The sequence below is a fragment of the Cavia porcellus genome, unplaced genomic scaffold (genome assembly GCF_034190915.1).
Source record: "Cavia porcellus strain 051 isolate PalLab524CR breed Dunkin Hartley unplaced genomic scaffold, mCavPor4.1 scaffold_4, whole genome shotgun sequence".
Lineage (NCBI taxonomy): Eukaryota > Metazoa > Chordata > Mammalia > Rodentia > Caviidae > Cavia > Cavia porcellus.
The window spans coordinates 83,216,895-83,240,985 of NW_026947487.1; the positions used below are offsets into that span (position 1 = coordinate 83,216,895).

General features: G+C 36.6%; 1 protein-coding gene across 4 annotated transcripts in view; it reads right to left on the minus strand.

Moving 5' to 3' along the window:
• Positions 1-24,091, minus strand: part of Ces5a (carboxylesterase 5A) — a 333,638-nt gene that overhangs the window by 303,690 nt on the left and 5,857 nt on the right. For all 4 annotated transcript variants that reach the window (XM_063247340.1, XM_063247339.1, XM_063247342.1 and 1 more), the window contains one exon: positions 5,203-5,275. The gene's annotated coding sequence lies outside the window, so the exon portion shown is untranslated. The remainder of the gene's footprint in view (positions 1-5,202; positions 5,276-24,091) is intronic.

The window sequence follows — 24,091 nt, forward strand, 5'->3', positions numbered from 1 at the left end:
CCTGTAATCCCAGCACTTGGGAGGCTGAGGCAGGAGAATCATTGCAAATTCGAGACCATCCTGGATACAAAATGAGTTCAAGGCCAGTTCAAACTACATAGGGAGACACCATCTCAAAACAAAACAAAACAAAAGTACTATAGTACTACATTGACCAGTGAGATAGAACACAGAACTCAGAAATAAATCCTCACATTTATGGTCAAAGGAACTTTGACAACGGTGCTAAGATAATTCAGTGTCAAAAGGCCAGTCTTTTCAACAAATAGTGCTAGAGAACTAGATATACGAAAGAATGGAGTTTGACTCATATATAGTTATATAAAATTTAACTCAAAGTGGATCAAATCTCTACCTTTCACTTGGAGTATTTTAATCTATTTAAACTTAATGTAATTGCTGATAAGGTACAATTTATGTCTGCCTAACTTAAAAAGTCTTTTACCATTCTCAAATGTGTGTTTCATTTCATTTAGATAGTTAGTACTTCTATACCATCAAATTCATTAATCTTTTATTATTTCATACCTAATGTGCTTGTTGAGGCCATCTAAGCTATTTTTCATCTCAGACATTATATTTTTCAGCCCTAGAAGTTTAATTTGGGCCTTTAAAAAAACTGTGTTAAGTCTCTACTCATGTAAGAGAAATTTAACACAATAACATTTAGTGTCTTGATCTATTTCTAATTTTTATGTCGTTCTAATTTTTTTGTTTTATTTTTAGTGGTACTGGGGATTCAACCAAAGGCCCTTGCACCAATTACATCCCTACAGTTTTTTTTTTTAACATATTTTCAATAATCACTAAGTTCCTTAGGCTGGGCTCAAATTTTTGATCTTCCTGCTTTGGTTGTCAGAATGCTAAAATTACAGGTATACACCTCCATGCCTAATTCTGATTTTGTTTTGATTAATGAACTATTCTTCTCATGATAAGTCAGACTTTCTTGCTTTTTGTCATGCCTGCTGATATTTGTTTGGATGTCAGACATGGTGGCTGCTATCTTTTGAGAACTGAGTATTTTGTATTTATTTAAATGTTTCCTTGAGTTTTGTAACAGGACAGAATCAAATACCTTAGAAACAGTTTGATCAACTTTTGTGAGAGCCATCAAAAATTTGTTATTTTCTCATTTTATTTTCAATACTGGAGATAGAACCCAGGGACTGGTGCATAGTAGGGAAGTGCTCTACCACCAAACTATAGTCTCAGCCTTATTTTCCTAGTCCTGAACGGTTTCTTCACTTGCATGTGTAAATCAGTAATATAAATGCTTGTCTTAGGGGCCAGGGATATAGCTCAGAGGCATAAGTGCCTGCCTGGCAAACACAAGGTCCTGAGTTTGATTCCCAGTACCAAAACTAAATATGCAAGTAAATAAACATTTGTCTTCATGATACAACATAGCCTGATAGTACTATAGTTAGTACTGTAAATAGCAATAATGCCAATGGGAAATTCCGCAGTATCCAGAGCTTTCTCTGTGCAGTTCTCTTCTCTTTAATACTTTGTCCTGAGAACTCAGCTTCCTTAGTCTCCCTAGACTTTCAGTTCCATCTTCTTTACCCAAGGAGTCTGAAGAACTCTGCTTGGGTTTCCCCTCTCCGCACTATAACCTAAAAACTGATTCAAGAAAGTAAACTGTGATAATCATAGGATCACCTCATTGTCCCCTATCTCTCAGGAACCACTGTCACTCATTGCCTCATATCTAAAGTCTTGAAAATCATTATTTCATGTATTTTATCTGTTGTTTCCTGGATGTTCCATGTAGAGGGTAATAGGCAGTTAGTGTTGTATCCTATTTTTACCAGAAACAGAAATCTTTCCCTAGGTTTCCTAATGGTTCTCATGGGCTCTAAATGGTTCTAAATTTTTCTAAGTCAACAGGAGTACCAAGTGGCATCATTGTAATGAGATGTAATAGGAAAACATGAAATACTGAATACTCTGAAATATTCTTTACAAAAATATTTAAGCTGATTCTGAGGCCTGGGCCCGGGTAGCCCTCACATAATCCACCGTGGAGAGCAGTTCTCCAATCCTTGAACTCCTCCTGTCTCCAGAGTTCCTATATCCACTTCCGTTTTCTTTACATTAATCTTTGAAAGAGTTCACATTATTCCTTTAAGGAAAAACAGGCACATAGATGAGGGCAATATTTAAGCTGAATCCAGACCTAACAGGAAGAAGATAATTTTTTCCATTGGTTTGTGAATTTCTAATATACTGTTATCCTCAGACAGAGAAGACATGGCCTCAAAGCAAGGGCAAGATCAGGATCCTTAATTGGATTATACCTCAATGACATACTAGATAGAGTTCAGCTAGCTCAACATTAGAACCTATGTAAGGTTTACAGTCAAATAAGCAGAAAAATAGAAGTGAAAATAATATTCTAACATGTAAAGATTATGATAGCTAGAAATTCCTTATGGAAATGGGATTTTTTTTCATTACCTATCAAAATTAGGTTTGAACAGGGACGGGATGGAGCCTTTGAAGAAGGATCAAGTGTCAGAGATTGTGTCAGGTTTCTTGAAACATGGCTTTCCCAAAGTACATCACAATTATTTGTGATTCAAATGCATAGTCATACGCCTCATTTCAGAGTTTTTAAATGACAATCTATAATGGTGGAGTCTAAGAACCTGGACTTTTAATAAATACTCTTGGTAATTCTTACACACATTAATGCTTGAGAATAACTATAGAGGATAGCAGTTTCACTACTGGGGTACCAAAAAGAAATCTAAATATATGGGCAAGGTATGGTGCCAAGCAGCCTGGCAGTAAGCAAGAGGTTCATGCTAGTTATTAGAAGGATGAGAGGAAGATCTCACAATATCAATAGACAGAAGCCCAAAACTGAAGAAATGTTTTAGGGGTCAGGTGTTGGTAATAGGCAAGGTCTAACCTGACAAATGATGAACATCACCCATGTAACAACCTGCAGTAAGGATCTAATCATGCAGACTTTGCTTTAGGGACTGGATTTTCATCTCCATTACATTTAAGAAATCAAGGTAGAACTACTATACCGAAATGGTTAGAGAAAGATACAGAGAATCTTACAGAGATCAATCACTGGAACCAATCACAAGGACCAGAGACTACTCCTGAGGGAGACATAACCCTAAGAGGGACCAGCACAGACACAAAAATAACATAATACTCAACTATTTGGATTTTCCTTGCTCATCCTGACCTGGGTTAGTCTAGATTCTGTGATAAGGGTTAGCCTGCCCAAGGGAGCTAAATGGCCAGTTGAAAGGACTTGAAAAGCCCTATCTGACTCAACTTCCCACCTCCTACTTGAATTCTCTTTCAGATACAGGCCTCTGAATGCCCTTGTACTGGGGGTTTTTCTCAGTAGTTACAATGATGACAGCTAGATGCAAAAGAAGCTCATTCCTAAATAGAGTAACTCTCTGTGGAGAGGAAGGTGCAGCAGGATTCTGGAGTCAATAGCACCCTTAAGAAATTATGAAATGCATAGCTTAGTCACTCTAGGGTAGAGTCAGGTGTTTTCTGCATAATTCTACTTTTCTTAAAATAGATGGCACTTTTGTAGTGAAGGAAAACTTGAATTTTTGTAGGTATGCATTTTATTTTAATTTAAATATAAATGAACATTTATGAGTCAGTTTTTTAATGTAAAGCAAACATGGTTGTTATTATCATCATCATTATTATTAATATATTAGGTTTTCTTATTGGAGTCCCAAAATGTTTTGTTGTTTTTGTTTGTTTTGCTTTGTTTTGCAGCACTGGGGACTGAACTCATGACCTCACACTTGCCAGGCAGGCGCTTATGCCACTGACTGCGCTAAATCCCCAGCCCTCCAAAGTATTTTTGCTTGTTTGTTTTTGGTAGGGAGTGATTTGTTTGGTTGCTTGTTTTTGCAGTACTGGGAATTGAACCCAGAGCCTTCAGTACACAATGAACTACATTCCCAACCCTTGTTATTTTTAATTTTTTATCTTGACACTTGCTAAGTTGCCCAAGGGGGGACACTTGTGATCCTCCTGCCTCAGCCTGTAGAGTGTTAGGATTATAGGTATGCGCTAACTTGCCAGTGTGGAGTCCCAGCATTATCTCTAACATAATTATATCCAAAACAGATTTCTAAAATTCCTAAAAAACCTTAATGTGTGACTCACTATTGGATAAATCCATGAATCCTTGGAGGACAGCTTGTCAGCAAATGGACAAGGAACAACTAGTAATCACTAAATGTGAACAATAAGGGGAACTGTTAGAGTGAGTGCCACAGAAAATCACAAGAAAAACAGTACAACATAGATCTAGCAGAAGCTGCTTGGTAAAAGTGAACCCCTGAGTGGGCTCTCCTGGCCCCTTAGTTAGTCGTCACTGGCTGTATTCCTCTGGGATCTATGTAAGTTCCTGGACTATCCTTTCTCAGTTCCCTGGGGTGTTTCCTACTCACCCCATTCATCCACAAAGAAGTATTTTAAAAATCAACTGGTTGGTGACTATAAGCCATTATCTGCCACTATGTGCTTAAAGGAGTATGAAGCAATCTGGAGAATGCCTTGTATGACAGATTTTTAAAATTCCAGTATTACCAGGTATAGTGATACTTTTTTGTTGTTGTACTTGGAATTGAACCCAGGGCCTCACACTTGCCAGGCAGGTGCTCTGCTGCTGAGCCACATCACTGGCCCAGGAGTGTCACTTCTAAGTTGGAGAGTCAGGTCACAGTCTTTTCATAATAATGACTTATGTTTACAAAGGTGTCATTTTTCTCAAGCAAATGTGTGAGAGATGCTTTCTTGACTTAAAGGGTGGAAAAAAGTACAGGGAATCATTTCAACAGCAGAACAGATATCCTTAGATTCAAGGATTAGATAACAGATTTTAACACTCTCTTTGTCCTCTGGAGGGGCTCCTACCCACTAAAACTCTGCCTTCTACAGCCTTTGCTACTCTCCAAGTTCTCTGTCACCTCAACGCAAATTGAGAATTACAGAGACAGAATAAAAAAGGTGTCTAAAATCCAACTGATTGATTGAGGAGTCTGTAGTCTGAAAAGTAAATTAACTCTCCCAAAGTTGGTTGAACAAAGACGAGAAGTCCTTCTCTTCATTCTGACCCAATGTTTCACTCTGTTAACTTTTGTTTTGAAAATTACTTTCATTTTTGATTTGTCCAAACCTATGGAAACTGAAGCTTACCAATGTCTTCCTTTAATTGTTGCATATCATCTACTCCCAACTTCTGGTTGCCACTCTTACGAAGGAGGGAATGCTGTAAAATAAGAAAGATATTCTAAAAAATATGTACTATGAAGATAATCAATTTTATTTTAAGAGCTAGAAATAATTTGTTGGAATGGATGCCATTGGACCATGAATTCCTTCAATAAAAATTTACGATGCTCAATAATGTCTGATAAAGGGAAGGGAAGATTAATGAAACAAAACTCACTACCATATGAATTACATAACAGGTCTCAGAGTTATTTAAAAGAGTATCTTAGATATAATCTTTGAGCCTAAGACCCAAGGGAAGTGGCATGATGTACAAAAACGTCACTGCCTTTGAATAAAAGCATCCATCCTGATTAAACATCTTGTGAACTGGGTAATCATGGGCAAATCATTTGAACTTCTCTAAGCTTAATTTCATGATGCATGAATAAAAATAGAAATCTTGGTTATTTCAAAGAGCTGTTGTTATAAGGACCAAGTCAAATAACATATGAGAAATTGTTATAGTTCAAAGGTCAGTGACTCTATGTATCATGAAGGCAGGGAACCACGTGTGTTGTATTGAACAATGTATCCTTGGCAGCTAACACCATGTCTGGCACATAGTAAGCACATAATATTCAATAAATTAAGGTAATTGTGGGAAAATATCCTTCTTGTTACTATTTTATTGCTGGGGAAATATTTATAGAAGGATAAAGCCAAGTGCATGAGTACAGCAAAGCCCGGAGAAAGAGAAAGAGAAAGAAAAAAATGGCCGGCATCTTTCCTTCCTCAGAACAGAAGCAGAGGTGGTAGAATTAAAGAAAAGATGATAAAAATTACCAAAACTGATTTTTCTTTCACAGCCCCATTCATTCAAGCTTTCAAGCCTTCTGTTGATATTAGTCTGCCTTTAGGCATCAATGTCATTAGTTTGAGCCATCTAAAAGTCATTTCATTTATTTTTTTTAGTGAGATGTATATATATCCTTTATTTGGTCATAAGAAATAATTTTATCTCTCTAAAGTCTATAGTGACCAGGGGGGAAGTCAGTGAACTTCAGGGACAGCTTAAGAGAAAAACAGTTTTTTTTGCTTTTTTTTTTTTTTCTCCAAAATGTAAATGATCGCAGCCAAAATCCTATGGGATAGGTGTCAGGTTAAAAATGTATCTCTCTCTGAATTGTCCTTTTCCAATTTAATAGATGTTTTCCATCAGACACGTAAGAATTCCATCAAAATGTTTTTCTCTGCCATAGAGGTCAGGGTTTTGTAGGCTTTTGGGGAATAGATAAAATGCCTAAATGTCAGCTAAACAGAAGAACCATGTTACCACACTGGAACACCATGTTCTTGATACTTGGCAGACTTTGGGAATATCCCAAACCACGTGTATTTTGGAGGATGCAGACAAGCCACCAACTTAAGTCAGTCTAGTTTAGCCAAATATCCTCAACCTACTTCTAAGTTTCAGATAATTGATAATCTTCCCCTTCCTTGGTCACATTTATCACAGTTAAAATGGTTTTAACTGAATTCAGATAAAATGCATCTGAGTTTTGCTTTCACAAATATAACTGACAGGAACAAAAAGAGTTCTATCTGTGAGGAGCAATGTGGTAATAAGACATTGGACCTTGAAGCTCACAGAAGACTAATGAGATAATGTCTAAAATGTGTTTGAGGTGCATGTGTGAAAAGGCTCTGTTGAGACAGAAAATATGATAAACAATGCAAGAAATCCTTGTGTCAGGAAATATGCATTTTTCAGAACAAAATTATTAAGTAATACTTTACAAATACAAATATGTTAATCTTCTCTGCCAACTTCAGCTTAGGTCGACTGAAAAGTATTTGTAATTATTCCCATCATAATAAATAAGACTATCAGCTTCTGCTAAAGGATTTCCCAAGCAAATTCAAACTTAAACATAAAACCATGACTGTTAGGTAATGTCTTTGTATCAAGCCAAGTTTCCTACTTGAAGCACAGCTCTTGGTCAATCTTATTATCAAAGTGAAATCCCTCTCCAACTTTCCACTCTATTCAAACCAAATGCATCCCTGTGGGATTTCCTTGCTATCACAAATTGACAAAAATTGCAAATCATATCCTCTTTGGGTTCATGAACCATCATAGTACACTCAATAGAGAATGTCAACAGTGACCATATTTGGACTTTAGAAATTGAAGAGCTCAAATCAATTATCTACTAGACTTATTATCTACTAGATTTATTATGCTCCTTCATTTAAAAGTATAACAGGGCTGGGGATTTAGCTCAGCAGCATAAGCGCCTGCCTTGCAAGCAGGCAGTCATGAGTTCGATCGCCGGTACTGATAAAAAGGAAAAAGACAAAAAAAAAGTATAAAAAATCATTTCTTCCCATGGCATTTCTTCTCCCTAGCAATTATAAGTAACAAAACTAATTTATCTTCATCACTTCTAAAAAATAACAAATGGGACATGACATTTTGCAAAGAATTTCCTAATAGAATATTGTCATGTGCTCTTCTCATGAATTCTTATAGGTCAATAATTCTCCTATGAGTTTGTTCAAAATCAGTAGGAATTCATTTTTCAGACCTTTACTTGAAGACAAACCACCACTTTTTTATTATAAAGAGGGTAAGATTAAACAGAACAAAACAGATCATAAGGGAACAATTTTAAGAAACATGGATTTCAAAGCAAGTCCACTGGAGAACTTCACTGTCTATCTTATCATGTCTAGTTTTCTCCCAAATAGTTGTCCCCATCTTCACACACAGTGAATACATACTGAACATTATAGAACTAATCTAATCATAATAGGATGATGAAAGTTTTTTAGGTCTTCGAGACCTGACATTGGGGAAGTCAATAATGACTGCCATAATGTCTCTCATTCTCTTCATAGTAGCTGTCCTTACCCTTATGTATGCTGAAATTGAACATAAGAGACTAGACTAATATCACTCTGAATAATAGTATTGCTGGATTTTATATCATAATGTTACAGAATTAGCACTGGGTTTCTTAGTGTCTCTTCTTCTTCAGAGTATCTGTTCATTACGTCATGCATTATATAATCTGTTCCCGTAAACTGTTTAGAAATTCTCCCCATGTGTGAATCTCTACATGTGTATTTATCCTTTCTGTATTATAGGGAAAAACAGGTTATAACAAGACAGCAAAACAAATTCCTAGAAAAACATGAAATAAAAAAAGACATATAAAACCACAATATTAGGTGATCTATAGTAGTTATTATGCTTTTTCTTGTTATTTTCAATAAAATTGTCCACATCATCAGACATACTATAATTGAACATGGCATTACATAGCTATTTTAATAAAAACACAACTTTGGAGACATTGTAGAACTTCAAAAGCAATTAATAATCAAACAGGAATGGGTATCTTATTACATCTTGTCATCTTCAGAGTAGTTGCCTCTGCTCTTAGACTCAATACGATCAAGCATACCAAGTTCGAATAAAATCAGTCAAGGTAAAACAGTGGTCTTAACAAACAAGGTTCAAATAAGATCAGTCATAGTAAGACACTGTTAGTAATACAAGGCTTCAGTTTAATAGGAAATTAAGAATAGCTAATAGGAAATTAAGGATAGATGTGCCCTCAAATCTAGTATGAGTAGACAGACCAGAACAAAATAAAATCAAACTAAACAGCAATACTGTGGCTTTTAAATCCACTATTAACAATGTCATCTGCCTTCCTTTTTTAGGCAATTCCTCACCTTTCCCTTTCTTAGGATGCTTTGTATATTTTGGGTCCCACTAGATCCTCTAGTTTTAGATTTCTGAGTGGTGTTGAACCTTTTTGCCACTGAGCTTGATCTTGAGCTGTACTCCTTTACTTGCTAAAGCCACAAGGTTTTCCTTCCTTCTAGCTGTGTAGTCCTACACTGCACAAAAGTGTCATAACTTTTCAGCCTGTTTACAGCCGCTGGACGAGCTGTCCCTATTTCTCTCTGGTTCCCTGTCACATAGAGCATCATTTTCTCATCTTTGACTTTCAGTTAATTAACCCTCTTTCAGGTTGAGTATATTTCCTATTCAGAGCATCTCTATGGATCCTTCTCCTAATCTACTCTGCCTGTTTCTTTTTGTTAGTGTATCAGGGCTATCTATATTAAAGATTATAGCCTATCTTCTCTGCCTCATCTCTGCTATTCTATTTTTCTGTTATTATTTGTCCACTTTTTGCCTTCATTGCACTGTCTGCCCCATTCATTGAGGCCTCTCTGTAACTGTTGCTGGAATCTTAGTATTTTTTCTGTCTAGAATGTTCTTCAGTATTTTATATAGGATTGGGTTGGTGGCCATGAACTCCCATAGTTCCTCCTTGTTTTGAAAACATCTTATTTCTCCATTAATTTTGAGAGAGAGTTTTTCAGGGTACATCAATCTGGGTTGAAGGTTATTTTCTTTCAGGGCTTCAACTCTTTTGCCAGGCTTTTCTCAATGTGATAGTTTGTATTGATAAGTCTGTCGTTATTTTGATGATTTTTCCTTTGTAGGTAATCTGTTTCTTTTCTATGGCCACTTTTAATATTCTGTTCTTGTGATGGATTTCTGGGATATTGATTATTATATGTCTGGGTGTAGATCTGTTTTGGTTGTAGTTGGCTAGAGTTCTGTATGCCTCATTTATCTGGATATCATTTCTTTTTCCTGTGCTTGGGAAGTTTTGCTTAATTATATCTGTGAATAGTCTTTGTAACTCATTTGTGGTTACTCCTGCTTCTTCACTCACATTTTTATTTTTAAGTTATAGATCCTCTTGTCATCTTTTAGCCTTTGAATTGTTACTTCCTGGTTCCTTGTTATTTTTAAGAGGTCTTTTCTTTCACGATCACACATTGTAAATCTCTCTTCAAGTTTCAATAGGCTAGCTTTAGTTTCTGTCAAGACATTTTGCCAGCTTTCAATGGAGTTTTAGTTTCCTAGTAATCTCTTTGGATCTGTTTGTGTATTCTAGATTTTGTTTATATTCTTCACCAAAGGTTTCTCTTTCTTTTCTGGGTTCCTCCATTCTTCCATCTGTGTTTTCTTGAGAGGGGCTTAGCATTTCTTTAATTCATCTTTTTATATCTTGCCTCACTTGGATTAGAATTTCAGCTTTAAGTTCATCTATGAGGTCACAAAGGTATTTCTTTATGTCCGCTGATGTTGTGGCTAATATTGCATGATTGCTGCACTGGCTCTCTTCTGTATTTACCTCTCCTGGTCTTATTTTCCCAGGGTCAGTGGCTGGAGGTGTTCTCTTATTTTTTTTCTCCTGTCATGTTTATGGTTTCTTTCAGACAGGTGTGTGGTGCAGGTCTCAGGCCCTTTCCATATTGCCTATGGTTTTCCTGAAGCATGCTGACTGAGGGCTTGCTGCCTTCTCCAGTTTGCTATTATCTGAGGTACATGCAGGGACTGTGGGCTAATCACTCTTCTCTGAGCCAGTCAACCAGCAAGTGTCTTCAGCAACTTAGACTGTGCTGTAGCAGACATCACAGGGTCAAGACAGTTTCATCCCTGGCTATTGGGTCCCAACCAGGGGTGTGACTCAGCCCAAGCAGATCCCACCAGTCCTCTCTGGGCCAGGGGTGGCTGACTGATGCCACTGTGGCGCTGGGCTCTGCCCCACTCCAAGATGTCTTCCAGCCAACTACAGCTACCATGGGACCCAATTTCCAGTATTCACCATGAATTAATGCAGTTCTTCACCTTGGCTCCACTCCACACTGCTCCGCATCCTCCCGCCAAGGGCCCAGGACTCACCAACTCCCATTATTGGCAGCTGCATCTTCAGCATGACCGTGAATCGTGCAACTTCACAGTGCTCCCAGCACAACATGGGATGGGGCTCAGTGAGTCACCACTTTTTTTTTTAACTCACCCAATCTTAAATATTTTCTAGTATAATCAAGTAACAAAATTTGTATGAGGGAAATCACAAAATCTCAAAAGCGAGAAAAGCTTTCATACATTATCTGATTTAACCTTTGCTAATATACAGGTGAATTTAGTTAACCAATATTAAAACTGATGACCTGTGGACAGTGGGCATCTTTGATCTTTTGGGATACTTTGTAAGTGATGACACACAAAGAAGGTTATAGTGTCCACTTGATATAAAGATGAAGATTTTCAAGCTCTACCTAACACTTATGATTCAGAAACTCTAGGGATGGGACCCAGGAATGTTCATTTACCATAGAAAAGCATCTCAAGAAAATATTTATACACAATAACATTTGAAAATCACTGCTTGGTTAAATCTGAGAGATGTGCACAATGTATCAGTCAGGTCTTGAAATTATACTATAAAACTGAAGTGATAAAATCAGCATGGTGCTGGCAAAGAAATCGACCTGAGGATCAGTGGAACAGATTAGAATATGCGAATACAACTACAAAGACACTCAGTCACCCTATATTTGATAAAGGGGCTAAACATGTTCACTGGAAGGATAGCCTCTTTAACAAATGTTGGAAAACTTGGCTTGCCACATGCTGAAGACTGAAACTAGACATGTCTATTACCAAGCACTAAACTAAAGTCAAAATGGATCAAAGATCTAAATGTTAAAACAGAAACACTAAATCTACTACAAGACAAAGTAGGGATAAATCTTGGAGGCATAGGGGTAGGCAAAGAATTCATGAACAAAATACAAATTGCACAGGAAGTACTTCAAAGAATCAACAACTGGGATCTCATCTTATTAAAAAGTTTTTGCACTTCAAAAGAAATCACCAACAAAGTGAAATGAAAACCCACAGAATGGGAAAGAATTTTAGGCAGAAGTCCCTCAAACAAGGAACTTATACTCAGAACATATAATGAATTGAAAAACATCAAGCCCCCCAAATTCAAAGACCTTCTCCAAAAATGGGCATCTGAGAGGAACACATATTTCACAGATGAAGATATACAAATGGTAAATAAATACATGAATCACCATCACCAGTCATGTGAGAAATGCAAATTAAAACAGCATTGAGATCTCATCTCACTCTGGAAAGAATGGCTGCCATCAAGAAATCAACCAATAACAAATGCTGGCAGGGCTGTGAAGAAAAAGGAACACTTCTCCACTGTTGGTGGGAGTATAAACTGGTGCAGCCACTGTGGAGATTCCTCAAAAAACTAAGACTGAAGTTCCAATCAATCCAGCGATTCCTCTCCTAGGTATTTTCCCAGAAAAATTGAAAAGGTCATATCTCAGCAATATATGTGTTCCCATGTTTACAACAGTGCAATTTTTAATAGATAAATCTTGGAAACAACCAAAATGCCCATAACCACAGAATGGATAAAAAAGAAGTGGTATTTTTATATAATGGAATATTACTCAGCTATAAAAAGGATGATCTTAAAGCTTTTATAGGTAAATGGAGGCAACTTGAGACTATTCTCATAAGTGACATAAATCAGACTAACATTTGTAAATATTGCATTGTCTCTCTATTATAAAAAATAATAAAAGACTAAAAGAATAATTAGATTCAAAATGTATAATAGATACTAAGATAATGAGAGTACTCTAATGATATAACCGTATGTACATTTAAGTGTGCAAGATACTACTAAGTTTTTGTTAGTTCATCAAATACAATGGTTTATACTCTCACTGTTTGATTGTCCACCTTTTATGCTTTGATTTTGTGACTAGAGCAACTACTAACATAACAATATATAATTTATCAACTAGGGTTTCTTACTAGTTTTTTGAGGAAATTCTGTATTATTTCTACTCTTTTTTCTGTTTTGCTTTATATATCTATATCTATATCTACATCTACATCTACATCTACATCTACATCTACATCTACATCTACATCTATATCTGTCAGGGAAATGCCAAATAAGGGGCTTGTCTTTTAGTGACATGAAAAAGAAAATAAAGGAAATAGGAAAGGAAAGGGAAGGGAAGAGGTGGAGAGGGGTGGGGAGGGGAGGAAAATACTAATCAGTAGCTTCCCTTAGTAAAGCCAGATATTTACCAGCAAATAAGAAGTCATCTTTTAGCATAATTTGGCCCAGACACTCTTGTAAATTGTACTCATCACTAATTTGGAGTATGAGCTATTGATTTATAATAGACACTTGGTGCAAAAACCCAAAAACTTTAGCAGTCTACCATTCTCTCTCAAATACTTAATTCATTTTAGTTTCATTTAGCTCATGAACCACAGATGTGAGTCCAATTTCTTCCAATGACAGAAGTGTTCATAAGATATTGTAATTTCCATAATTTTTTTGTATTTGGATGCCCTCAAAGCCTCATGGCAGTCATAGGTGAGGGCTTTTTGGAGGTAGTTGAACCTAGAGTGGGTGATGCTGGGATAACGGGTGCAATGCTAGGACTAAGAGTGTGAGTGCATCTACTATATAAGGGACAAAAAGAGGTTTCTTTCTGGTTGCTTGAAGCTTATAGTTTGCCTTCTATGAACTGTTTCTCCTCTGTAATGCCCCTGTACTGTGTCACCCTGCCTTGTAACCAGCCAACTATGTACTGAAACCACTACAATCTGTGAACTAAATAAAACTTTCTTCCTTTAACTTTAGGTATTAGGTATTTTGTCTCAGAAATGAGAAAAGTAACGAAGACACTAATTAACAGGAAGAAAAGTTGAACCAAGACTTTAAGAATGTAAGTTCTGAGCAGACTAGTTGGCACATAGAAATTGTATATAAGACCAATACTTTTCATTCAGCAAAATCACCTGAGAAGTGCCTATCAATTCAAGATGCAGGTAAGTCTGTCTTCATAGAAAAAAAGTTGATAACTGAATTTTTTAAAACCACCCTAGCTGATTCTAACATGAATAGTTTGGAGAAAACATTTGGGTTTCAGGATTTCAAAACTCCAAACTCTTACATAAGCCTTGCTTTGGGTTTAAATCAATATATTAAACATAGTAATACATATTTAATTAATCATATAAAATGGAATAGATATGAAAATTCAATTCATTTAATCAGAGTCTAGATAGTATAAATCAAAGCTGAGGAACCATATCTACATCATGAGTTACTATCCTTCAGAATTGGAAGACACAAGAAATAAAAGAGTATGTGGGCTTTGCTTTTATTCCTTTGAGAGTATATATAAAACATTGAAATTATCTACTTGTAAAAAAATACACTGAAAATGTGTGTTTGTGTGTGCATGCGCACATGCACATGTGTGTAATGAGGATGGCTGATGACTAAGGGTAGGGTGAGAGTTACTTTCTGGCCAACAGCAATAATCAGGAAAATTTAAATCTGTGGTTCACACAAAATAATACTAAATAGAATCTGTCTTGTTTTAATCATCCCCACTCCTGATGTTAAGATTGTAATTTCATGATTCCCACTGCAAACATGTACTAATGAAAGGAAGAAAGGGACAAAGAGACAAAGAAGAAAAGAATTAATTGTGGACAAACTGAACATTGTAGCACTATCTAATTACTAACATTCCCAGAGAACTGAAATACTCATCCTTACTTTAAGGAAACTAGAACATGTCTAGGTTCTGGGTTTTTCTGAGTCATGTATTATAAAACACATGCTATCTCTCAGTCCATAAAACTGTAAAAGGTGCTCTGGTGTATTACATACTCAATGACTTGGTTACTTTGAACATGTTACTCAAGTCCCTGAGCTAAAGCACAGCCTATTCAACTACAAAATAGGTACTCAGATCAATCTTGTTAAAATCAAACCCCTGAGACCAAAAGATCTCTAAAACAAAAGAATTTAGAGCTGGGGAGCAGCTCTCTGCTGAGTGGCATGAGCTGAAGCCCTCCACAGCAAACTCTACCTAGCTGTGCAGCCATGGGACCTTACTTGGAACCTGGTAGAACCCCACCCAGCATCACCAAACAGTCCAGAACCTTTAGTTTGTCACTCAGGTCTTGCTTGGAACCCACCCAGTGGATAGGGAAGGAAGCTAGGGAGCAGCTGTACACTGAATGACACAAGCTGAAGGCTCCCACAGCACTCTACCTAGCTATGCACCCAGGGACCTTGTTTAGAATCTAGTAGAGTCCCATCCAAAGTCCCCAAACAGTCCAGGACTTTTGGTTCATCACTGGGGTTCTGCTTGGGCCCTGTCCAGCAACCCCAAGCAGTTAGGGAACTTTCGTGGGCTGTGTGGTGTGAGCTGAAGGCCTGCACAGTGATCTCCACCTACCTGGGCAGCCTTAGTATGTTGTGTGGAACATGTCCAGTATACATCTACCATTCAGCCTTGTTACATCACTGAGAACCTGGTAATACCCTGCCCAGTGACTTCAAGCAGCTGGGGAGCTTCAGTGAGCCACATGGTTTGTGTGCTCCCTCCACTTGGGGACACTTTGAGTGTCACTAGGGACACAGTAAGGCCTACCTAACATCCCCCACTCAGCTGGGGAACTCCCTGCAGTACAATCAAGCATCTTCAATAAAGAAACAACTGAGACTTTGCACTAACAGCCCTAGGGGTAAGCAGGAAAATGACGAAATGAAAGAGCAAAATGCAATCTCAAACCTGCAACCCATCCCAAACAAGCCTAGGAGATGTAGACATAGAAGAAAATGTAAGCTGCACACATGAAACCTCTGAAGTGATAGCAATGGAAATAAGTCCATGAAGCTATCAAGAAACTCAGAACAGAAATAATCTCCCAGGTAAAATAAGAAATGATAAGTGTAATGAAAGAGGTGCTGAACAGATCTAAAGAAGACATAGTTTAAAAAATAGAGGAATATGGCAAAACTATTGAAACCTTAAATGAACAATATAATAAAGAATTAGAATGCATGAAACAGATCCAAAGAGATATCCAGGAAATCAAAAATTTAATCAAAAGCTCGCAAAACCACCTCAATGAATGTGAATGTGAATATACTTTCAGACCTCAAAGACAAGATTGCAACTAGTGAACAAGAAAGGAAAGATCTTTTAAAAATAGCAAGGAATCAAGAAATAACAATGCAACATTTGCAAGATGCTGCAAAGAAAAACAATATAAGATTAATAAGCATAAATGAAAAAGTAACAACACAAATGACATTAAAAGACTATTTACAGAAGTAACAGCTGAAAACATGAGAAAGGAAACTGACATACAGATAAGTGAAGCATATTGAACTCCAATCAGCCATATCCAATATAAATCTATACCCAGTGTCTTATGTACTTTTCACTCATCACTGAGACAAAGTACATGACACTCAAAGTTAGGGAAGGAAAGGTTTACTTCTTACAGTCCTTGGAGGTTTCAGTCCATACTCAGCTGGCTCCAAAGCAGGGTAGCATAGTGTGGCCAGAGTTCATGGCTACCACAGACAGCAAGGTGTGAACTGGCAAGAGAGAAAGAGACAAACTTTCTTCCTGCCATTACATTATATCCTGGCTCCATCCCTGAGTGGTAGACAATGAACCAATCACAAATGCTAGATTTGGTCACATCCATAATTGCATGAGGCTTGGGGGCCATTGACATAAACCATGACATTCTCCCACGGCCCCTAAAGACTCATGCACATCCTTTATACAAAAGACATTTGTCCATCTTCAAGAGTTTGCCAAAGTCCTAACATTTTTCAGCATCACTGGAAAGTCCAAGTCCCAAGTCTCCTCAAGATCTCTGGTAAACTCTTAACTGTAATCCCCTGTACAAATGAAACAAGCTTAAACATTTTCAAAATGCAAAGGCACAAGATAAACATTACCATTCCAAAAGTTACAAATGGGAATACAAAGCATTGGAAACAAAATAAGTCCAACATCCAGCAGAGTGAACATTAAGTCCTTAGAGTTCCACACTGCGCATTTGAAATGATCTGGTTGCAAGCTCCAAAAGACTTCAGTGATTCCACCCCCATGGCACTTCTAGGGATTTCAGTTCCTGTAGGTTCTCTCTTATGCCCCACTCTGCTCAGTTTTTGCAGCTTTCCTTGGATGATCCACTCTTCTGGCTTTTCCAGACTTCTGAGGTCTCCACTGCACCTTTGGCTTCACCCTTACCTCTTTACATATTGCCCTTTCAGGGGCACACTGATTTGCTGATCAGGCCTTTTGCAACTGGAGTGGAAGCCATATTACCCTCAAAATTTGTGCATTTTCCTTGCACCTAAAATCCATGCCATGTGGATGCTACCAAGGTTTGCTGCCAGCTAGAGCAGTAGCCAGACTTTTCTCTGTTGGCTGTAGGGGTTGAGTGCCTGGATTGCTGGGCTCTGTGAACCTGATTGTGAAAAAATCTTCTCTATGCCACTGCCATTCTGTAACCTGATGCAGTTGCTGCCATTTTGGAACCTCATGTGGCCTTCACTACCATTCTGGAGCAGGGTGCTCAGCAGCTTTCTCCTCTGAACAAAGTCTTTCACTTTGCAGTTTTGAGGCTGCAAAAGATGGAGACCCACTGCTTCCTGGGATGCCCACAGGCCATCTTTTTTATTTTTCTGTTCCTTTTCAGCAATCAAAGTCTCATCTTTATCTTTATGGTCCACAGCTTTCTGGCCAAACTCACAACACTTTAAATCATCCTGGTGGGCTCTTTGCTCTTGATTCACAACATAAATCTGGCTAAAAGCCCCCAACAATAGCTATGCCACTGCCTCAATATTAGACTGCCTTGAAATTTCTTCTGCCAGATTAGTCAGTTTGCTGCCCTTAATCTCAGTCTCAGGACATGAGCAAAATGCAGATAAACTTTCTGCCATGCCATAACACATCATCTGGAGTCCAACAACCAATGAGGTCCTTCTTCCCAGCAGAAACTTCCAGAGCCTGGTCTTTCCTGGCAGGATTTTTATGTGCCTTCTGGTATCCTAAGCTCTGACCAGAATCTCTTTTACAAAATAGCCTAAGCTGTTCCAGCTCTATGCATTCAGGCAACATCTCCAAACCTTTCGAAACTCTTCCGACAAGCTATTTCCAAAGGCTCTTGAACTACATGATCAGGTATGCTCTACAGCAACTACCCCACTCCTGGTACCAAATTCTTAGTTATTTTTTACTCATCACTGAAGCAAAATACCTGACACCCAAAGTTAGAGAAGTAAAGGTTTATTTCCTTCAATTCTTGGAGGTTTCAGTCTATATGCAGCTGGCTCCAAGTCAGGGTAGCATGGTAACACCAGAGTTCATGGCCATCACAGACGCAAGATGTGAACCACCAAGAGAGAAAGATACACCTTCTTCCCAATACATCATATCCTGGCCCCACCCCTGGGTAGGTGAAACATTCACACCACCAATCCGAGTGGTAAACAATGAACCAATCACAAATGCTAGATTTAGTCACATTCATAACTGCATGAGGCTTGGGGGCCACTGACATAAACCATGTCTCCCAGATATATAATAATCAGCATCCTAGAAATTCAACATAAGAACAAAATATTAAAAATTGTTAGAGAAAAGAAACAAATCACCTATAAAGGAAAGCCCATCAGAATTACAGCAGACTTCTTGACACAAACAATGAAGTCAAGAAGAACATGGAGCAAAACATTTCAAATCCTAAAGGAAAATGATTTCCAACCCAGATTGATGTACCCTACAAAACTCTCCTTCAAAATCAATGGAGAAATAGGATATTTCTATAATAAAGAACAGCTGAAGAACTTCATGACCACTAAACCAACCCTGCAAAGAATACTGAAAGATAGTCTAGTTAGACATAAAAGTAACTACAACTTCAAGAACACCAACAGGAAAAAACCACCAAGCAGGACAAGCAATTAAACAGAGGGGAAAGGTAAACAACCAACAACTCAAAGATAACATGATAAAAACAAGCCAATATATATCAATTATAACCATTAATGTAAATGACCTTAATTCACCAATTAAAAGAAACAGACTGACAGAATGGATCAAGAAACAACATCCAACCATATGCAGCATACAAGAAACTCAGCTAACTGAAAAGGAAATTCATAGACTGAAAGTCAAAGGATAGAAAACAATACTTCATGCAACAGGACCCACCCCCCAAACACACACACAAAAAGCAGAGGTAGCTATTCTATTTGTAGGCAATATGAACTTCAAACCAAGAATGATCAAAAGAGATTTTTAAAAAGGTCACTACATACTGGTTAGGGGAAAACTTCAAGAGGAAGAGATAACAATCTTAAATGTATATGCACCAAATATGAGAGCACCCAGCTATATAAAACAAGTATTAATAGAAATGAAAAATCAAATAATCAATAACACAATTATAATGAGAAAGTTAACATCCCATTGACACAAAGAGAATGATCAACAAGGCAGAAAATCAGCAAAGAAATAAAATAGCTAAATCAAACTTGTGAACAAATGGACTTAATAGATGCATACAGAGTGTTTCACTCAACAACAGAATATATGTTAATCTCTGCTTCACATGGGACATTCTCTAAAATAAACATTGTACTAACACTAGAATGTGCTTAAGTAAATGCAAAACAATCAAAATTATCCATTGTATTTTATCTGATCATAGTGCCATAAAACTGAAAATTAATAAAAAAAGAAACTGCAAAAATTCCCTAAAAACATGGAAATTAAATAATACACTCCTAAACAATCAGTGCATCCCAGAATAAATTTTTAAAAATTAAACAATATCTACAAGTAAACAAAAATACATATACAACTTACTGGAAGCTGTGGAATCCAATGAAAGCAGCCCTCAGAAGGAAATTTATTGCAGCAAATTCCAAACATTAAGAAAACAGAATGAACACAAAAAACAACCTGATGCTACACCTCAAAAATCTAGAAAAAGAAGAGAAAGTCAAGCCCAAAGCCAAAATAATAAAATTAGAAATTTTAGAAAATTAGAAATTAGAAAATTAGAAATAAGAAATTATAAAGATCAGTTCATAAATACGTACAATAGAGACTAAGAAAACAATACATAGACTTAATGAATCAAAGAGTTGGTTCTTTGAAAGAATAAATAAATCTGATAAGCCAATAGCCAATCTTATTTTTAAAAGGAAAGAAAAACCTCAAATTCATACAATAAGGAATGAAAAGGGCAAAATCACTACAAACCCTGTGGAAACACAGAAGATCATCAATACCTACTTTGAAAACTTTTACTCTCATAGGTTGATAATACAGAAGAAATGGACAGAGTCCTAGAAACATATGAACTACCAAACCTGGATCAAGGAGATGTAAAACTGCTAAATAATCCAATTTCAGTCAATGAACTTGAAAATGTAATTAGAACCTTACCAACAAAGAAAAGCCCAGGTCCTGATGGATTCACAGCTGAATTCTACAAGAAATTCAAAGAAAACTTAGTGCCAACACTCCTCAAACTCTTTAATGAAATTGAAGGGGAAGTAACTCTTCCTAACTGATTCCTGCAAGCAAGTATTATCCTAACACCAAAACCAGAGAAAGACCCAACAAAAAAAAATAACTATAGGCCAATCTCCCTAATGAACATAGATCTAAAAATCCTCAATAAAATAATGGCAAACAGAATGCAGAAAATTATCAAGAAGATTGTACAGCACAACCAAGTGGATTCATCCAAGGAATGCAGGGATGGTTCAATATATGCAAATCAATAAGCATAACATATCATATCAATAGCGCCAAATACAAGAATCACAGGATCATTTCAATAGACACAGAAAAAGCTTTTAATAAAGTCCAACACTCATTCATGATAAAAACCCTACAGAAAATTGGAATAGATGATCTCTACCTCAATCTGATAAAAGCCATCTATGACAAACCAACAGCCATATCATATTAAATGGTCAAAAACTGAAAGCTTTCACTATAAAATCAGGAACAAGACAAGGCTGGCCAGTATCACTACTCATATTCAATATAGTGCTGGAAATATTAGCTGGAGCAATTAGAAAGAGAGAAATAAAAGGAATAAGGAAAGGAAGAGGTTAAACTATTATTATTTGCAAGTGACATAATACTCTACATAGAAGATCCCCCAAACTCCACTGAAATACTTCTAGATATAATAACAAAATTGAGTAATGTAGCTGGACACAAAGTCAGCACTCAAAAATCAATAGCATTCCTGTATACACACAACAAAATCAGGAGAGAAATCAGGAGAGCAATCACACCCTTCACAATAGCATCCCCCCAAAAATGAAATACTTAAGAATCAACCTACTAAAGGAAGTAAAAGATCTATTCTGTGAAAATGCAGTACTCTGAAAAAAAATAGAAGAGGATCTCATAAAATGGAAAGACATTCCTTATTCATGGATAGGAAAAACAAACATTGTGAAAATGGCCATTCTCCCAAAATTGTTACACAAATTTAATGCAATTCCAATCAAAATACTACTAGCATACCTCACACATCTAGAGAAATCATTCCTAAAATTTATCTGGAACCAGAAGAGACCTAGAATAGCAAAGGAAATTCTAGGCAACAAAGGCAAGGCTGGAAGCATCACAATCCCTGACTTGAAGTTATGCTACAAAGCTACTGTGATAAAATCAGCATGATTCTGGAATAAAAACAGGCCTGAAGATTAATGAAATAGATTAAAAAAACACAATCACAACTACAAACACACTCAGCTATCTTTTCTTTGACAAAGAGGCCAAACACATATACTGGAAGAAAGACAGCCTCTTTAATAAGTGGTTGTGGAATAACTGGCTTTCCATATGCTGTAAACTAAGACAAGACCCATGCCTTTCACCTTGTACTAAGCTAAAGTCAAAATAGATCAAAGATCTAAATATTAAAATAGAAACACTAAAACTTCTGGAAGACAAAGTAGGTAGAAATCTTGACGCCATAGGGATAGGCAGAAAAATTCATGCACAAAAATCAAACTGCATGGGAAATACTTCCCAGAATCAACAACTGCGATCTCATCTTATTAAAAAGTTTTTGTACATAAAAAGAAATCTTCAACAGAGTGAAAAGAAAACCCATGAACTGGGGAAAACTCTTAGTCAACTGTCCCTCAGACAAAGGACTTCTATCTAAAACATGTACATAATTTAAAAAATCAGGCCCCCAAAATTCAAAGACCCAATCCAAAAAAAGGCATCTGAGATGAATACACTGTCCTCAGCTGAAAAAAATACAAGTGGCAAATAAATACATGAAAAAATGTTCAGCATCATTGGTCATTAGAGAAATGCAAATTAAAACAATGCTGAGATTGCATCTTATTCCAGAAAGAATAGCCAAAATCAAGAAAACCACCAATAAAAAATGCTGGAGAGGCTGTGGGCAAAAAGGAACACTTCTGAATTATTGATGCAAAAGGAACACTTCTGAACTACTGGTGCAACCACTGTGGAGGTCAGTCTGGAGGTTCCTCAAAAAGCTGGGATTACAGGTCCCATTTGACCTAACATAGACCATGATTTCCAGAACTGAAAACATCATACCACAGTGATATATGTTCACCCATGTTTATAGCAACATTTGTGATGGCTAAATCTTGGAAACAACTCAAATGTCTATCAACTGAGTAATGGATAAAAAGGACGTAATATTTTTTATACAATGGAATACTACTCAGTGATAAATAAGGACCACATTGAGTATTTTATAAGTGGTTGCAACTTGAGACCATACACATAAGTGAAATAAATCAAACTCACATGTATAAATAGCATATTCTCTCCCTAGTGTAAGAAACTAGTGTAAGAGTAAATAAGATACAAAATCTTCAACAAATATGATGAAAGGGTAAGAAACTACTCAAAGAGGAAAAAACAACTCAGGGAAAATGAAACAAGAAAGAAAGAAAACAGACATAAATTTGTATATATATACACTTAAGATTACTAAGATGATCATGCTACTAATTAGTTTTGGGAACAAAACAGTTAACATTTACAGGATTACATCGATTTTACATGTCTATATGTGGTAATTTGAGTAACAATTTTGAAGATAACTGTGCAAAACAACAAAATTTGTTATGTTCCTACCACCTTGTTTTGAAAGCCTACATTGTTATTGTTTTGGGTCTTTGTTATTGTTATTTATGTCTCTTTTGTTTCTTTATTTTCTTATGCTTTGTTTTTTTCCCTTTAATACAGGAAAGGATAGATGTACATGTATAAGTTCATATATGCCTAGAATTTCTCCTAAAGACTTTGCAAGAATTGATTTTAATATGTGTGCCAGTATGAACCACTTCACTGAAGAATATAAGACATCATGGTAGCCATTGCTGATTTTGTATCTTCTTGTTTTGAAGTCCAATAATGCTTTTATTCTTTGTTTTGATTGGTTTTAATCCATTTTCTATTATTTGATTTCAATATGTATGAAAGTAAAGACAGCTATGTCAAAGACAACAGGAGACATTATGGTAGCTATTACTGATTTCTACTGTGTGGTTTTAAAGGTCCATAAAGCTCTCATTATTTTGTTTTGATTGGTTTTATGCTATTTTGTTTTGTATTTATTTATTGGGTGTGAAGGTATGGACAACTATTTTGAAGAAAACAAGAGACATTATGGTAGCCACTATTGATTTCCTGGTGTCTTGTTTTGAAATCCTGTGTTACTTGTATTGTTTTGCTCTGATGTTCTTTGTTCCGTTTGTTTTGTTTTATTCTCTTTAAAATAAAAAATAATAATTTCTTTAAAAATGGATTCATTGAGCTATTGCAGATGCTAGCCAGGAAAAGATCAGGTCCTGGAATAAGGTCTTGCAACTGTCAGCATGGAGGTTAGGTAACAGCTGGAAAACATCTAGATCTAAGAAACCTTAGTATTTTATAATAAAATAATGGAAAAGGAAGGTACAAATTACACTGACGCTACAATCGCTATTGAAGGGTGAGATTACTCCACCCTTTAATTTAAGCTTTAAGACAGGAAGACAATCTATAAGGAGAATTAGTGATTACACCCTGGGCTTGG